We start from the raw sequence: 17198 nt of genomic DNA, 5'->3' as shown, positions 1-17198 counted from the left end.
GATAGGAGAGACCTATAAACTATTTGGGGAACTGAAATGGGGTAAAAAGTCCCATTCCAAAGGAAAAGGAAAAAAGTTCATTTCTGCCTCCCTGATTGGACAATGGAAACCACCCACAAGATGTCCTCTAGCTCAGGGGAGAACCTTGCATTTGCAGGCCTGGACAGCAGTGCTTTCTGTTCTTGAGAAGTTCAGGATTGCATCTTACTTTTACCAGACACTGCATTTGATCGGAGAGACCTATAAACTATTTGGGGAATTGAAATGGGGTAAAAATAAAAGAGAAAACACACATGTCATTGTCAGCAACCAGTTGAAGGAAACAGCCTTTAACATATCAGCATTTATCTGTTCACCTGAAGCAGAAATGGAACAGCAAATTAATTCAATTTGCTGCTGGCTTACATTGCACTATAAGTTTCTATTTAATTTTAAAAAGCAATCCACCCTCCCACCCCCATCCCAAACCAAGAGCTATCAGTGGACAAGCTGGTAATTTAAGCTTATAACACTCCAATTAAACAGATCTAATCATTATTAGTAGGTAGAATACATGGTACTGAATAAGCTAGAAAATGAAAGCATTAAAACAGGAGCTGTTTAAAGGATAAAAGGCCCTCTTCAGTCGTTTCGCCACTATCAGATCCTGATTTGCTGAAAAATGTTCCAAACCCATAGGTAATGCCATTATAGTCACAGAAACCTTTTTTTTTAAATGCAGGTTACCACTCTCTGTGTTTTACATGGTATGGCTGCTTGCCAGTAATTTAGCTTTAAATATGAAAGTGAATATCCAATCTCATTTTCCAGATGTAATAATAGCATAGAAGATTGATGCTATCGTTACACAGCCCAATGTCTATTTAAAATGCTTTTAAGCTGAACTTACAAAGCTCTAGTGACTTCTACAACTACAGGAACTGTTAAACAGGAAATAAAATTAGCAATCTATAGTAAAGTATTAAAGCAATCCAGCGTTTTAATTTTTGTAACAATACTATAAGAATGAGAGAAACTCCTGAGGCAAACCAGAGTAATACAACTATGTGAAGTTGACCTTACAGTGGGAAAGAAAAGAAATATGCCACTTTGTAGAAGTTAAGCATGCATTGCCAAGGCTGTAACAGAATGCTTTCTCAAATGCTTTTTGTGCTCTAGGTGGTAATAACATAGATTTCAATATACGAATTAAAACAAAGCTGGCTAAAGAACAAAGAGAATCAGAACCAACTTCCAGAGAGCCTAGTTCAACTAAAAGAAGATGTATTACATTAAAAGCCAAGTAAAGTAGCACTATTACTGGAATGACCTTGAAGCGGTCCCCAGTAGTTTTTCCATAAAGTGAAAAAAACAATCCAGACAGAAATTTGTCCTCTTATTTGCATGACTGCCATTTAGCAAATTAGTCACAATCTTGTGCACTTCACTCATTTTCTCCCAACTACCATCAAGACAATTCTATATATTATGTGCCTACATATGGAGGCACATTAATAATGCAATGACAATGCTCCAATTTATTGATGTCAAACAACTCACTAACACCTAAGTACGCTATTTAACCACATTAATAGGTTTGTTGTAAGGACCCCCCTCCCCCCATATCAAAAGGAACAGGATTTCAAAGGCAAAGAACTTAAATGTGGGGAAAATTTGCCACTCTGGTTGTGTATAAGAAGGATGCTGAAAGTCTGTTAAGAGATTGCTAATCCACATTGAGAAATCATTAATTGAGATCCCATAAAGTCAGAAGAATTCATATGGGGATCACCTTACACAGTCCTATCAGGCTGTATTTTTTCTAGATTAAAAGCCTATGTCAATGCAAGCTCCTTCTTTGAAATGCCACTTAGTGTATATTACGTGCTCAAAACGGCTGGTGAAACATGATGACAAAACACAGTGGAAAACATTATTATGGAACCTGCATTACCTTTTCCATAACTGTATGACGATGTCTATTTTCTCTAAATTGTCAAGATTTCTGATGAGAACAGAATTCTACTTCTGATCTCTTCCAACACAGATCTCAACAATAAATGGGGTGGGGGGTGGGGGCGAGTAATACAATTGAGGGGCTCTATTAATCTTAGCAGAGAGAGAGAATGGTCAATTCAATCCTGACACCAACAGCTATGTAATACTCTCCCAAACATCTGCTCAATTTTCCTAATGCAGCACTACTTTGTGCACCTTAAGTGCAGATAATGCCCATTAAATATGCTGTTGCCAGGTCAAAACATCTTGTTTGTAACCCCTTGCCCTTACAAAGAAAACAGACTGGGGAGCTATAAAAAGTTAGAATTCTTTTTTCAGTGTAATCATGCAGGTCTTCTCAAGTAGTTACTTGCAAATAGAGCCAAATTGTTGTGGTGGTGATGATGATTATTGCATCTGCAATCATTATTTGGGAGCATTATTCAAAACACAGCAATCACTATGTCTGGAAAAGCAGCAGAGATTGTTCTTCACACATCTAGTTTTATCTGATTTTTTAACAAAATATTTCACCTGTGGCCTAAACAGCTTTCCCATATGCGGGGCTGCAAAAAAACCCACAGTGAAGAATATGAACTGCTGCAACTCCTTCATTGGGATGTTGCAAGTCACCCTAACTAAACACTGAGCAGTTCTTGAGTGCTGCACACTCAAGGGCAAGCACCAGATAATATTAAATCACGATTTCTTCTATGTTCATACTATTGGAAAGAGGTACTTTTAAAAGAATCATAGTCAATGTGGCATGCTAATTTATATTCCTAGACTGAAATTGTAGAAAATGTAGCTGGTTTTTAATTTCAATTGCCCAACCTATGGACAGAGAACAAGATTGTACAGAAGATCTTTATTTTACTTCATACAGTCGCACGATCTCAGGCTGTCAAATATAACCAAAGAGAGGCCAAATTCAAAAGGCTGCCCCCTAAATGGATGAACAAACAATTCTCCTCCCAAAAAAGATAACAGAATAATAGCCTTTAAAATTCAGCTGACAGTTGAGCAGAGGATTGTTCAATGTTACCTCCTTTTAAAAATAATACTCTGTAGAAAGGAAACTACAGGTAGCGAAGTAGGAAAATGGAAAAGTGTAAAACTGAAATGAAAGCAAACATACATTTACACTAGTTTGCTTACGGACAGGGAAAGTAGCATTTCTGCTCCAACAATGCCAGGATACCCATCCTCATGAGAAACAGGAAATATTTGGTATTTGTCAGGTGATTTTGAAGGAATTAACAATATCACCAGATAGCTGCTGAGTCCATCTACCGGTATATTTATTTTGCAGACATGATTTTAGGTGCATAAGGTCAAGTTCTTCCATGATAGAAATCTCCCTCCTGAAGTCAACAGGATTAGAACTGAGATGAAGGAAACTTCTGAGATGCTTGCCTCCTCCCCCTGCACTCTGAGTTGTGAATCAGTTTCCATAATCACAGCGTCTTTTTTTTTAAATGGCTGCTGCTGCTGCCATTAAAAGGGTTTTCCCCTCTGTGGTTAGTTTATATTCTCCAGCTCATTAACATCTTCTAATACCAGAACCTTAGTCTCATTAAGCATGGCTGTGCTGAAGAACTTATTCTGTGTTCATCTTCACAAAGTGGGATTTTCCTCGTTGGCCCAGCTGTAGCACCACATGTTACCAAGAGAGGGATCACCCTAGCAATAAAAATACTACAGGATCCCACATAAGACACAGTAGGGGGGGGGGATGATATTTATTAGCTGATGGCACAGTTTACAGGCTGCTCAAGGGCTGGAAATTCATCTACCATTAAAGCAGCTTCCTCTGAAGAACTGTTAAGGGGATCTTTATAAAGAGAGAGAGAGAGACATTGTAGTCTGCTGAAGGTAATACTGTACTTAAAATCAAATCTTCTCATTTTAAATCATTACTCTGTCACAAAATTCACTGCATAATCTCAGCCTGGACACCATCTTTATCAATAGGGACACTACCAGTGGTGGGATTCAAAAATTTTAGTAACAGGTTCCGATGGTGGTGGGATTCAAACAGTGGCATAAGCATGCCATTGGAGAGTTGCCCAAGTGAGGGCGATGGAGGCCAGTGTGCCAGGCATTCTGGAGCAGGAGCTGTGGCAGGCCTTGGGGCGTGTGCACCCCAGGTGCAGTTCCTCTTCGCCCCGCCTCTAGATTAAAATAATGATTGTTTAAAGTATTAAAAAAGCAATATAGCGAAAGGTAGTGTATTATTTCTTTTTTATATAATTATATTGATTTATTTTAAATAATAACATAAGTAAGGAGAGAAACCAAAAACGGTTTACAATTGTTAACATATTACAAACATATCTAATTGTCTACCTCTCTCAACCCCCCCAAGTAAAACATCCTATATTGCCTCCCTCCTTCCCATATTTCCCTCCCTCCCTACTTTCCCTTCAAATTCCTATAACTACTTTATCTAATCCACTTGAAAGAAAACTAACAGAGGGAGAGATCCAAAATCCTTAATCTAAAAAAGTAGTTTAAAGTCCTCTCTTTCCAGTATAAATTTCAAGGGGAAAAAAGAAAATGAAAAATCTTTACCTATAATACTTTCCCAACCTTTATACCAATGAACAAAAAAAATAGAATTACTATATACTGTATTATTTCATACAGTTCATACACACGGGGGGTGTGTGCCATGGGGGACAGGAGGCCGCAGGGGCCCCCGGGGGGGGGGGCGATTTTGCATCCCCGACTTGATGAGATTTATTATACCCAGGGACAGAGATTACCCCCTTGTCCCTAGTGGAGTTAGTCATTAATAACCGGTTCTCCGAACTGAGAAAATTTTAGTAACCGGTTCTACCGAATAGGTGCGAATAGGCTGCATCCCACCTCTGGACACTACCTCATAGGGATAATGTGAGGACAGAGTGGAGGGAGAGGAACCATGTTCAACATCACCCTGAGAAATAAAAAAAATAGAACGAATGGCTAAAATAAGCAAGCGCTACTTCCTGATTTGGATGACATGAAAAATATAGTGAAGAAAAAAAAACGAAGAACTAATAGGAATCACATGAGATAAAAGAAACCAACGCAGTAGCAGAACAAGGTAAGAAGTGAGTGTTCAAAATGAAAACACCCAAATATGTTACACATTATGTCCTTGTGACAGAGGCTTAGAGACTAAAATCCAAATTAGCCATTCCTAATTGCTGTGTGACCGTAAGTAAAACCTCAGTACTTGAGCTACATAGAATAATGCCAGTGACATTTGGTGCATATATGGGACATTTGGAAAGTAGCTAAAGCAGAAGGGGGTTTAAAATACGAAAACGAATATCAGCAGTGCTTTAGATCTTCTTCACCAGTTAAAAATGTGATTGTGAAAAAAATCTATTATGAACTTGGGAAACTTAAAAACCTAAATTATATTTGTAAACTATATTTGCAAAAAAAAAGTAGTGCATCATTAAACAGCCCATAAAATAACGGAATACCAAGGAGAACAAAAGATCGAATTCTTTTCAGTTTTCAGCTTGTGCTGAGTAGGCTCATTTACTGTGAAGTAACTGAATAAAGCATGTTCAGGATTGAAGTTGGAAAGTGCACGTCATTCATAAAATGGCTATTGTTTTGTTTTGGTGCATTATTTATGTGTCAGCAGCATGCAACATCTGTTTGTATTCTTAATGCATTTAGCAGTTCACAACATCAGAAGCAAACCTGAGGATGTCATATATCTGCGTTTTCCTTAGGGGTCTGAGTGCAATCTGGCTGTGCTATTGCACAGAGTGATTGTCAGCGCTCCGGCAGGAGCCCTCATCCTTCCATATCAGAACTGGTGATCATCGGCACATGCCTCAAGAGGTAAGCAAGCATCCTCCTCCTCCTCCTCTTGCCTATGTCAATAACCTATTACTCTATTGAGAATAATTTTGTTTAAAATATTTTTATGCTGCCTCTCTAGGCTAATATGTGATGTTAATTTAATTCCTCTCACAGAAATACTCTTCCTCTGGGACATGGAGTGTGGGTGCCATGAGACCAAAGGGAGCTTTGATCTGTGCTGCTGGGAAGACAGCATCTTGTGCTCCCAACTGTGAGAGTTTTTGAAGATCTTTTTGCAGAGATCTACACGGCAATTACTTTTTTGTTTATAAAATTTGTATGCTGCTTTTCTGCCCTTTCAAGAGCCACCAAGGAGGCTTAAAGCATACACAATAAAACCACATTTTAAAACAATTAAAATTAACCCCTGTAACATGCATTGTTAAAACAATTAAACACACACACACACACATAAACAAAAAACAATTAAAATTGGTTAGGAAATACCAAATATAACAAAAAAAAAGTCTTTATTCACTGGAAGATGGCAATAGAAGGGGACAGGCAAATCTCCCTGGGGACAGAGTTACAGAGAAGGCCCTCTCTTGAATTGCCATCTGTCTAATCTCGAAGGTGGAGGCATCCAAAGCAGGGCCTCTGAAGGTAACCATAGTTATTAGGCATGTTCATAAGTGAGTTGGCTGACTTTCAGGTATCTTGGTACCAACTGTAGAGCTTTGAATGTAAAGGTCAGCACCATGAATTGTGCCCAGATAAAAACTGGGAGCCAGTATAAATGTGCCAGGACTGGAATGATATGGCCTCCTTAACACACTCCAGTCAGCATTCCGGCCACTGAATTCTGTGCCTATTGAAGTTTCTAAGCACTTCTCAAGGGCAGCCCCACACAAAGCACACTGCAGTAATCTAATTAGATGTAACCAGGGAGTGCACCAAAGTCGCCAGATATTTTCTGTCCAGGAAATACTGTAGATGGCTAGCCAATTGAAGATGGTAAAGGGCACACCTGGCCACAGCTACCACCTGTGAATCCCGAAGTAGGCTTCAGTCCAAGAGAACCGCCGGCCTATAGAGCTGTTCATTTAAAGGGAACACAACCCCTTCCACAAATGGTGACACTTGAACGAATATCTTGTCTACAGCTTTTATTATAAATGTTTGTTGCCTTGATGGTCCTGATGAGTACTGAAAGGTAGAGTGTACATTTTTTAAATAAATAGAACATATCCTTGTATAGCTGTGTATTTCCCTCTTAAAATGCCCAATATTGCTGTTTTGCACCAGCGAAAGCCTTAATTCTTGTTTGCTGAGAAAATCTTTCACGAAGACATAGAACTGAACTTTTTTTTCTTTCATCCTTTCACCCAGTTGCCAAAGGTGCTATGCAAAATACCTGTAGATTTTACCAGATGAATTCAGGTAATTCCATATTTGCCTGCAAAATCTTGTTCTTCTACACTTCTGTTCTGTCAGCGCTACTAATATTTTCTGGGACCAAGCTGTATTTTATTTCATTGTCAGGGCAACATGCAGGATGTCTGCATGTTGAAGCTAATAACATGAAGGATATATTTCTCACAAGAGTTTTCTAAGTACTGTAGGAGGTTCTTTGGACTACTAAAAAATCTGCAAAAGTCATATGTTAGGAAAAAGATTTGCGTTGGTGAATTTTGCTCAGTAACATGGTTTGAGTTTGACTCTAGTTCATTCTAATTTGGGACTGTGTCTTGCATTTCACTTTCAGTTGTTCAAAAGAAGTTGTTAACCAATGATTTCCAATGATTGTAATTTTGGTCTTTCAACTTCCCGTTGGATGTGCAGATTTTCCTCAAAATGGATTTAGATCCTTCCCTCCTTTTTTAAAAAGGTCCAATCACTAGAAACTGGAATTTCTTCCAGCATCACCCATATTAATTTAAATCTGTTTTTCTGTATAGTTTGCATCTGTCAATTGGTTTGCTGTTGGGCTAGTCAAGAAAACAAAACTCTTTCACAAAGAGTTTGTGGCACCGTAATATAGTTCCACAGTAATCTAGTGTGGGTGCTTGGCTACGGAAAATTCCATCGGCAGGTAAGATTTGTCTCCAGATGACAGCTGATAGAGCTGCTCTTATCTGGTGCGTATAGTATAGTATGGTATGGTATAATAGAGTACTCAAGGTGGCAAAATCTACGTGTTCCAGCTGTTTTTGTCTCAAAAGATTTATCTTCAAGAAAAGACAGTGGAAGATAAAAACTGGAGTAAACTTTTGACATGTTGGGGACTTTGCCTTGTGAAATTCTGTTCTCTCCCCCACCTTAGATGCTTGGTGGCTGCAGGGTTAATAGACAAGAGTATGAAGATATTACATCCTGAACTGATGCAGTTCTAAACCCCCATTACCACAAATTATGCAGTGGAGTTTACCGCATTTGGGAAAATCGAGGAGTCAGCACACCAGCAGTGCAATGGATGAGTCTCACCTTGGAAAACCTCCTTCGTGATCAAGGTGTATCCCCTGCCAGGTAAGTATTACTGATGCAGTTAGGAGAGGAACTTTCATAATCGGTTTACATTCCATTTCCTAAGTTTTTTTTTAAATACTGTGATAAATATTCATTTGTTATCTCCAAAACCCAAAAGCATAAAATTGAACAAATTGTGGTACTGTACCTGTCTGCAAGTCACTCTGTCAGGTATCAGTTAATTTAATTTTAAGGAAGTTCCTTTTGAGTTTTCCCATAACGTTTAAATAGATAAAAGTGCTGCTTTAATAATTTCTGGACTTTTTTTCTCAACTTTTCCAGTCATAATTTCAGTGTGAAAACATATTGTTTTCCAGAGAGAAATCTACAGGTCAGTCTTCTGTGTACATTTCTAAGGAAACACACTACGTAATTAGAACCACAACACTGCTTGATCCCATATAGTTAAAATAAGCTTAACGTTGTTTACAATTATTTCCTTCATTCTCATTAGCAACGTTATATGACCGCAACAGTGCCACTGAAATGCATCTCTGCAGTGATCTCATCAAATAAATGTTCTTCCAAATTAAGGCTATTGTATAGTTATGTGATTAAGGCAATTCTTAAGATATAATGTTCATGTTATTTTAACTATTGCAGTAGAATGTAATGCTCAGTTTAAATGTTGGTAACTCTATATAAAAATCAAGTTGATAATAATAGTTTCTTACCATTAAGAGTTAAAAAAAAAACCCCTCTTGCCAGCAGCGAAAACATGGCCTCAAAGTGGCAACATAATTCCTAGCAACATAAACTCCCATTCTTTTGTCCCACCACATTAAATGCCTATCAAATGTCACTATGTGTCACCTTATGAAAGCATGGCAATAGTCATGCTTGACAGGTGCCAATACTCTAATATGATAATTCCACTCCGTCAGTTAAACATCTCATTTTTTATGGACTCCACACCCTTTACCAAGATGTGATCAATCACTGCTTTTCCAGTTACATTTCATTTGTTTGGTTCCTGAGTAAACTATTCCTGTTTAAAAGACAGTGAAAGAGATTCTCAGCTAAATAAAACATTTACACACCTGCTCCTCATTGTACTTGCATTTGCTGGCTTCTTTCCAAAGTATATAAACATCTATTTAATTTCTAGTTGCATTATCATTGCAGTCGATTAAATCCAGTCCCTTGCAATTGACACAGGGGAAGCAAATTTACAACAGTTAGTGCAAACATACATTAAGCACAGTGAGGCACAAACTGCTTTTCCTGTTGAACATTTACAGCACTATTCGAAGGTGTTATACTTTTAAAATTCAATAGACTTATAAAGGTTTGTTTAGGATAACACTGAAATCTACCAGAAAGCTGCAGAAAAGTTCTTTCCAATGACCTACTCACAAAGGACAACCATGAATATCTGGTCAGTACTGGAGTTTGTTACCAGAACTAGCGGTTATATTAACTTTACTTTAGACATTATATCTCTGGTTTTCAAAAGCTTGAAAAAAGTGTACAAAAATCTCACCCACGTTTAAATTTCATAGAGTAGTGTTGTAACCAAAGACTATTCCACGCTCCTATTCCTCTCAGAAGTACTCTGGAGTGACCCTGAAATCTTAAGAGATTATAGGATTCCTTGTAGAATATCGCTATCTTATTCTTTAAAATTAGTATGGCTTTCCAAAGGTTTGACTTATACAAACCTTTTTTTAAAAACTGAAGTTATATTTTGGAAGTCCCTTAGGGTTAACATCTCAGGTAAAAGCAGAACATAGTATTCAGGCACATTTTAAAAACAACACCACCCATGAAGTAGCATTGTAACTGCCATTTGACAATGGCCTAAATGGCAAAAGCCAAAGGGTCAAGCTGCAGTGCTTATGAATCTTCAGATTTACATACATAATTCTTAGAAAGCAAAGTTCTGTTTGTTTCTCAGCTGCGTAAAAGCTATCAGCTGAATGTATCCATGGAAACTGGTCAGTCAAGCAGACAAAAGATCCAACGACCTTGAGTCAGATTTAAAAAAACCTCTTCCATATTAAGGGGCGTAAGCCTTGAAATTGAGTGACATCACTATCTTACAATGGTTAGAAGCATTTGGGGTTTTCATGTAACAATCACAACACCAGAAGGGCTAATAATCCAGGCCAAGTCAAACAAATGAGACTGAATTCATAAAGTTAGCCAGTTTTGTCACACAGGATACTGAGAAGTAGTCTCTGGTTTAGTTCACTGGGAAAAACAGAGAACGGGTAAAGAACATCTTAATATGCAAAACAGGCTGCAAGTTGGAGTCTCTGATCACAATAAAGTCAACTATTAAACTGGTATGTAGTACAGGTGTATTCTTATTACTATCACAGAGTGCAACTTACAAGCTAGTGAAATGCAAGTCACTGACCTGGACCTACCTGTTTCTCATCTATAAACTACTTTTCTTCCCTACCTGCTCTTCAGGTGACTGTGCCGCCTCTACAATAAATTCAGTCCCAATATCAATTAAATATTTTCAGAGTAACAGGATAAATACAAAATCTTTTGAGATTTTAAATGTCTACATTATATTTGAAACCCATTGGAGCTCTGTAGTGCAGAATGGTAAGCTGCCGCGCTGCAGTCAAAGCTCTGCTCACAACCTGAGGCGGATTCCACATTGGCAGGGGCAGTGGCATTCCGAGCCCTGGGGCCGTTCACATGCTGAGGTGCGAGCGGCCCCAGAATGGCTGTTGCCCACAGAGGTGCCTCCATTTCCTTTTCCCACACACACCTTCTCTCCTTGCCAAGCTCCGCAGGGATGGGGAGCCACACCCACGCTGCCCTCCGACCCCCGGGAAAGTGTGGGGAAAGGAAATAGAGGCGCCGAAAAGCAGCGCCGAAAAGCCGGTGACATTTGCACAGTGCCAGCAGGGAAACGCTGTTTCTCAAATGTTTCCTAAACAGCATTTCCCCGGGAAAAGCACGGCGCTGCCTCAATTCAGAAGCAGCAGCCGTGCAAACAGTGTTTTTACCGTTCCAGGGGCAATGTTTTTTGCCCATGTGGAATCCGCCTGAGTTTGATCCTGCCAGAATTTTGTTTCAGATAGCAGGCTCAAGGTTGACTCAGCCTTCCATCTTTCCGAAATCGATAAAATGAGCATCCGCTGAGGGTAAAAAGTAGATGACTGGGGAAGGCAATGGCAAATCACCCCATAACATACCCTTTCTAGTAAACATGTGATGTCCCTCCATGGTAAGTGATCAGTAATGATCAAGTGCATACCTTTATGTTCTTTTAGATGCCTCTGATCAGAGAGCTTTAGCAAAGTGAATTTTGTGGTGCTGATGGTTTCTCTCATTTAGATGTGATTTAAATGTGACAGAAGCAAAAAGAATCTACCCATGAGACACAGCATGCCCCCAGCATTTAATTTAATCTGGCTCTCAGCCATGTGTGAGCATGTCAGAAGAGTTTTGTAGCCTTCTCAGGAACAGGAAACATAACTCTTCCTGGCTGCTCTTGCCCCTTATTCCCAACACTTTAAGATTAGCTAAAGCCTAATGTACATATCACAGATAATGCATCTGTAGTGTCCAACCACACCTCAAATTTGTGGAAAAAAGAAGTATGAAAAATGATAAGCAATTGCTGTGTGGGGCTGTTGTCTGTGCACTTGAAAAGGAGCGGGGGGGGGGGGCAAGATTACCTGATCTTACTGCAATATGGGGCTGATCAGAATTGGGCCCTCACAGCATTTTTATATGGCCACATTCATCGTCAAAATGGCATCAGCAGCCACAGGTCTGACCCATAGCTGTTATAATGTCTAGCAGGCTCTCAAATAACAGGGAATAGACAAATTCCCAAGAGTTGTTGTTTAAAGTGTCAATGTTCAGACTCTAGCTAAGAAACCAAAACAGCTGACATATAGAATGAAACAAATCTGATTACTAAAATGTAAAAGTCTTTTTCCAGTTTCTGCACTTCCAACTTACAACAAGGAAATTTAAGTGTATTCCTAAATTGTTGAAATATTTCTAGACCACACAGAAAGTACAAATTTGGTACACAAATAATCCAAAACATACATTACTGGGGAAGATTGAAAAGACATTAAAATTAACTGGACCATTAAATTCTACTAGTAACATGGGACAAAGTTCTGTTGCATCTTCAAACACCCTGATCTGAAAAAGATTTGGGGGCGGGAGGGACTTCAATTTGCAGCTAGGAAGGTATATTTACGTTTCCACTACTAACACCCTATTAGATACATGTTGGAGACTAATCAATTTCAAGGCAAGAAAAATGAGCTACATTAAATCATGGCACTGTTTTGATCTCTTCAATTTTCCATAGTTATATATATGACTGGTGTTTAATTGTAAATTCTTGCTGCCTTCAGCATCAGTCTAAAAAAGCAATGTTTCTCATCAACTAAATTGCCAGGTGTAATTTACGTAAGGCAAAGTACAATAAAGTTTAAGAACAGAGAAGGAAAAAATTCCAGATTGATGGCAAAACATAAACTAAAGCAATGAGGCAACAGAATGAAAAAGTAATTGTTTCAGTAAAAAGGCACTGGCCAGTATTATAAGCAGTTGTTACATGTGGGGCTCAGGAAACCAGTGGGAGGACCTAACTCATCAACATATGCAGGTTGCAACAGGAAAAAAGTGTGAGAAAGAGGAAAGGTGATTAATAAAATTCAAAGAAAGTAGAAATGAGATTATATTAGACTTCTTGGCCATGAGGCCTCCTTTAGGCAAATAAGGCTCAAAACCAAAGGTGTCTCTTTTAATCTTATTTTCTATTTCTGAAATGAATTTTAATAACCTTTCTTATATAGTGCAATGACTTTAAGGGGCATTTTAAGCATATTTTCCACATTAGGAAACAAAAATGGGTTAAAATAATTGCATGCTGCACCTTGTACATGAAACACTTTGTTTCATGAAACACCAATGTCAAATACTTAAGTTATACAATATAAAGAGGGCATCCATTTAGAAAGAGCCTTTCCTGGCAAAATGACCCAGGGCTATACTGTACAGGAGCATAACACACACACAAGCTCTCTTTAAATTGACTAAAGGCTAAAGAAGACAGAAATGCCTTTTGCTAGCTTTTAAAGACTGGATGTGGAATTTGATGATATAATGTCACTGGGCAGAGATTTTCTTTGCCTTGGGGCAAAACTGTCAAAGGCTCTGGCACCTGCCATTTCTAATCTGCACTTGGAAAATAGTTAATCTAAGCCATTACCCAAGAGGGCATGGTACAAGATGGAATGTGGGGATAGGAACATTTAGGCAAATAGAGTTGGGTGTTAGGCCTTGGAAACTTTAGCCAATAAACTGACTCCGAAGTGTTGATCAGTGGCGTTTACTGATGAGGCATACAAGGACCATACTTGGCAAAAGCCAGTTTTAGTGAAGCTGGAATTTCCCAATCCCCTTTACACACACACCCCCCCCCCCCTCCTTCCCCAAGAATTTGTGAAAAACAGTCTTTGGAGTTGAGGCAGCCCCAAGGTCGGCAGCAGATAGTGAGAGAGCCACCTGTCTTCCTGCTCCCATAACGGATGTAATTCTTTTCTCATGGCACAGAGGTGCCAATGAAAGCCTAGTTTTCTACAAAGCATGTGAAGCCTTAAAGTAAAGATCAAGGAAAGAATGAACAGATGGCAGTTCTGGGCACCACAATTCAAGAAGGATATGGGTCGATTCCCCATGGGGGAAATATCACGGGATACTCACATTACACATCCTAGTTCAAAGAGGGACTCCCACAGCTCCTGGGCCAAATTCGGCTGTGTCCCAGCCCTGCCCTGCAATATCCTCATCCCAGGATTTTCAAAAATTGCCAGGAAGTTGGTGTTTTTTGAGAATCCTGGGCAGAGGCCGGTTTCATGGGGAATCGTCCTGTGTTATTTTTCCTGCCCTGAGTCTCTGTTCAAGCCATCAGCCAATCACAGCACAGTGGCCTGGGCATGCTCAGAACGGATGACTCAGGGCGGGCCTTTAAAAAAAAAATGTTCCTCTTGGCTAGAAGTCACAACCATGCAAAGGAAAAAACTGATGTTCAATATGCCACTTGACGCTCTATGCTTTGTGACAATGTAGCTACATAGCCATTATGGAAAAAACCGCAAAACCCCCCCAGGAACGCTTGTTCATGTTCCTGCCCAAAAGCAACAGCCAATCATGAACTAGCAACAAAAGAATCGCCGAGCTGATCCTGGGCTTGTGGAAAGGAGGTGAATGTCTTGATCCCAGTTTCAACTCAAGACCTTGGCTGCGGTGGGGAAGGACAGACTGGGATCAAAAGGTACTGCTACTTTATGGTCCTGGTCCAATCCCAGGATATTCCCCCATGGGGAATTGGCCACTGACAAGCTGGAATGGGTCCAGAGGAGGACAACCAAAATAGTAAAAGGTCTGGATTCCTATGGGAATGGCTTAGAGAGATGCCTATGTTTAGTCTGGAGAAGAGAAGGTAAAGGGGTGACATGATAGCTGTTTAAATATCATGTTGAAGATGGAGTAAGCTTGTTTTCTGCTACTCCAGAGACTAGGGATAAGGAGTAATGGATTCAAGGTGCAGGAAGAGACTCCAACTAAACATTAGGAAGAACTTCCTGACAGAATCACGACCCTAGGAGGGTTTACTCAGAAGCAAGCCCCATTGCCAGCAACCAAGCTTACTCCCAGATAAAGGATCATCCACAGGCTAGCCTAAATGTGTGTGGGGGGGTGATTCCCTTCCCCCACATGATGAACTCTGTGCATGTGTGCCCACAGAAAGGGCTCGGAGTGCCACCTCTGGCACCCATGCCATAGGTTTGCCACCGCTGGGTTAGGTTAACCTGGCTTGGATTGCACATCATTTTCACTTCTTCCACACAACTCTAAATTATTTCTGTTTCAATTCTCTGTTTTATATTTTGTGTATTATTTTATTAACTAATGAACACAGGGGATCAGTTAATATTGTGGAGCAAGACTTCCTTACTTTTTATATCTGGTTCTGGTTCTAGCAAGATTCACTCTTAAGCTTTGCTTTCATCAGCAAATAAATGAGAAAAATTATTCTGTTAATAATGCTTGCTAAATTTCAGTAATCCAGTAAACGGAAGTACATTAAAAAAATAGGATGAACAGACTTGAACAGTCAGAAATAAGAGATCTTCACTCTGCAAGATGGCAGCTACCTTTCAGTACTGTGATTACAACCTGCTAGTTAGACCAGTGGTCCATGTAATTCACCATCTAGTTTCACAAAGTTGCCAACCAGTTACCTGGGAGAGCCAACTAACAGAAAAAAGCCATGGCCCTTTCCTGATGTTGCCTCCCGGGTTTCTGCCTCTTAATACAGAGGTTTCGTTTAATGACAACGGCTAGCAGCCACTGATGGACCTATCCAGCATATATCTATCTAACCCCTTTTTAAAGCTATCTATAGTTAAAGCCATCAGAATATGCACTGGCAGTGAATTCCACAATTTAATTTCTCATTGAGTAAAGAATTATTTCCTTTATCTGTCTTGGGGTTTTTTGTGGGGGGGGGAGGGGTTGCTGTCAAGTCACAGTTGACATGAGGATGTTATAGGGTTTTCAACGCAAGAGACGATCAGAGGTGATTTGCTGTTGCGTGCCTCTGCATCATGCATGCCCCTGGTATACCTTGGAGGTCTCCCATCCAAATGCTTGCCAGGGCTGAAGCCAAGAGTGTGTGTCTGGCCCAAGATCATGAAATAAGTTTCAATGGCAGAGTTGAGATTCGAGCCTGGGTTTTCCAGATCCAAGTCTGACACTTTCAACTGTACGCATTGGCTACACATATCACTGGATGCCCCTAGTTCTAGTATTGTGGGACTGGAAGAAAAATGTCTTCCCATCCACACTCTCTCTACCCCATACATAATTTTTAAACCTCTTATAAACCTTTCATAAACCTCTTATTTTGTCCCCCCTCAGTCATCTTTTCTAAAAAATACTATATAGTCAATGTGCTCTACGTATAGTATATAAGCTTAGAAGAAACTTGCAGAAGTTCCAGCTGAATACCGTAGCAAGACTCCTAGAATACAGCAAGACTCCTGTCCAACATTAGAGCCACCATGACCATGTAATACCTATTCTTAAGGGAATACATTTTCTTAGGAATAAATGTCACATTGCTGGTCTCCTTCTGGGTTAAATTCAAGCCACAAATATTTAAAGTCATAAATAGCCTAGCTGCAGAATGCCTAGAAGAAATGCCTTCTGATTAAATTACCCCTCATGCCCTAATATTGGTAGACGTATAACTGCTCTGGGTTTTTCACTAGAGGAAGCATGGCTAGCCAAACATCTAAGGCCTTTTCTGTTGTTGTTCTATGCCTTCGGATGTCCTGCTGAGCTGATTCTTTCCTGGATTTTAGAAAACTTGTTAAAAACCATCGTAGATCTCTGCAGTGATAGTAGGTAGCTTTTACTGCATGGTGTCAGTAGTCTAATTCACTGATTTCAGAATCACTTTGAGGGCCTGGTGGAACAGAACTGCTGTAAAGAGTCCTTCTTATGACAGTATTGCACAAATCATTTTACTTCTGCTCACAGTCTGTTAGATCCAATTTGAGTTCTTTTGTTGAAAATGTGTATTCTCCTCCAACTTCTTGCACAAAAACTTGAACAAACTCTTGCCTAAGGGGTTTCTTTCTAAACCAATGCTCCTGAAGCATACGCAACACACTCCAGTTTGATTAGAGGACTTTACCTTCCAAGTGCAAAGAGGCAATTTTGTCCAGTCCATTGTGTCAACGTTATGTTATTCAACCTGAACAATTAGAGTCAGAAACTCCAAGTAACTCAAGTAACAAGTAAACATTTTAATAAAACGGGATAAAACAAACCAAAAATCCTTTAACAGAAACTTCTTACCATGTTTGACATAAAGTTGCAAG

At 39.5% G+C, this 17198-nt stretch overlaps 1 protein-coding gene and 1 non-coding gene across 3 annotated transcripts in view; both read right to left on the bottom strand.

Moving 5' to 3' along the window:
* The window catches only part of CTBP2 (C-terminal binding protein 2), a 249470-nt gene that overhangs the window by 158776 nt on the left and 73496 nt on the right, over positions 1–17198 (bottom strand). The window lies entirely within an intron of this gene.
* LOC125438651 lies at positions 8166–8321 on the bottom strand. Its single transcript, XR_007245364.1, has one exon. It is a non-coding gene; the product is annotated as a U1 spliceosomal RNA (small nuclear RNA).

The sequence above is a fragment of the Sphaerodactylus townsendi genome, linkage group LG08, assembly GCF_021028975.2.
Source record: "Sphaerodactylus townsendi isolate TG3544 linkage group LG08, MPM_Stown_v2.3, whole genome shotgun sequence".
Lineage (NCBI taxonomy): Eukaryota > Metazoa > Chordata > Lepidosauria > Squamata > Sphaerodactylidae > Sphaerodactylus > Sphaerodactylus townsendi.
This window is presented reverse-complemented; position numbering and strand designations above follow the sequence as displayed.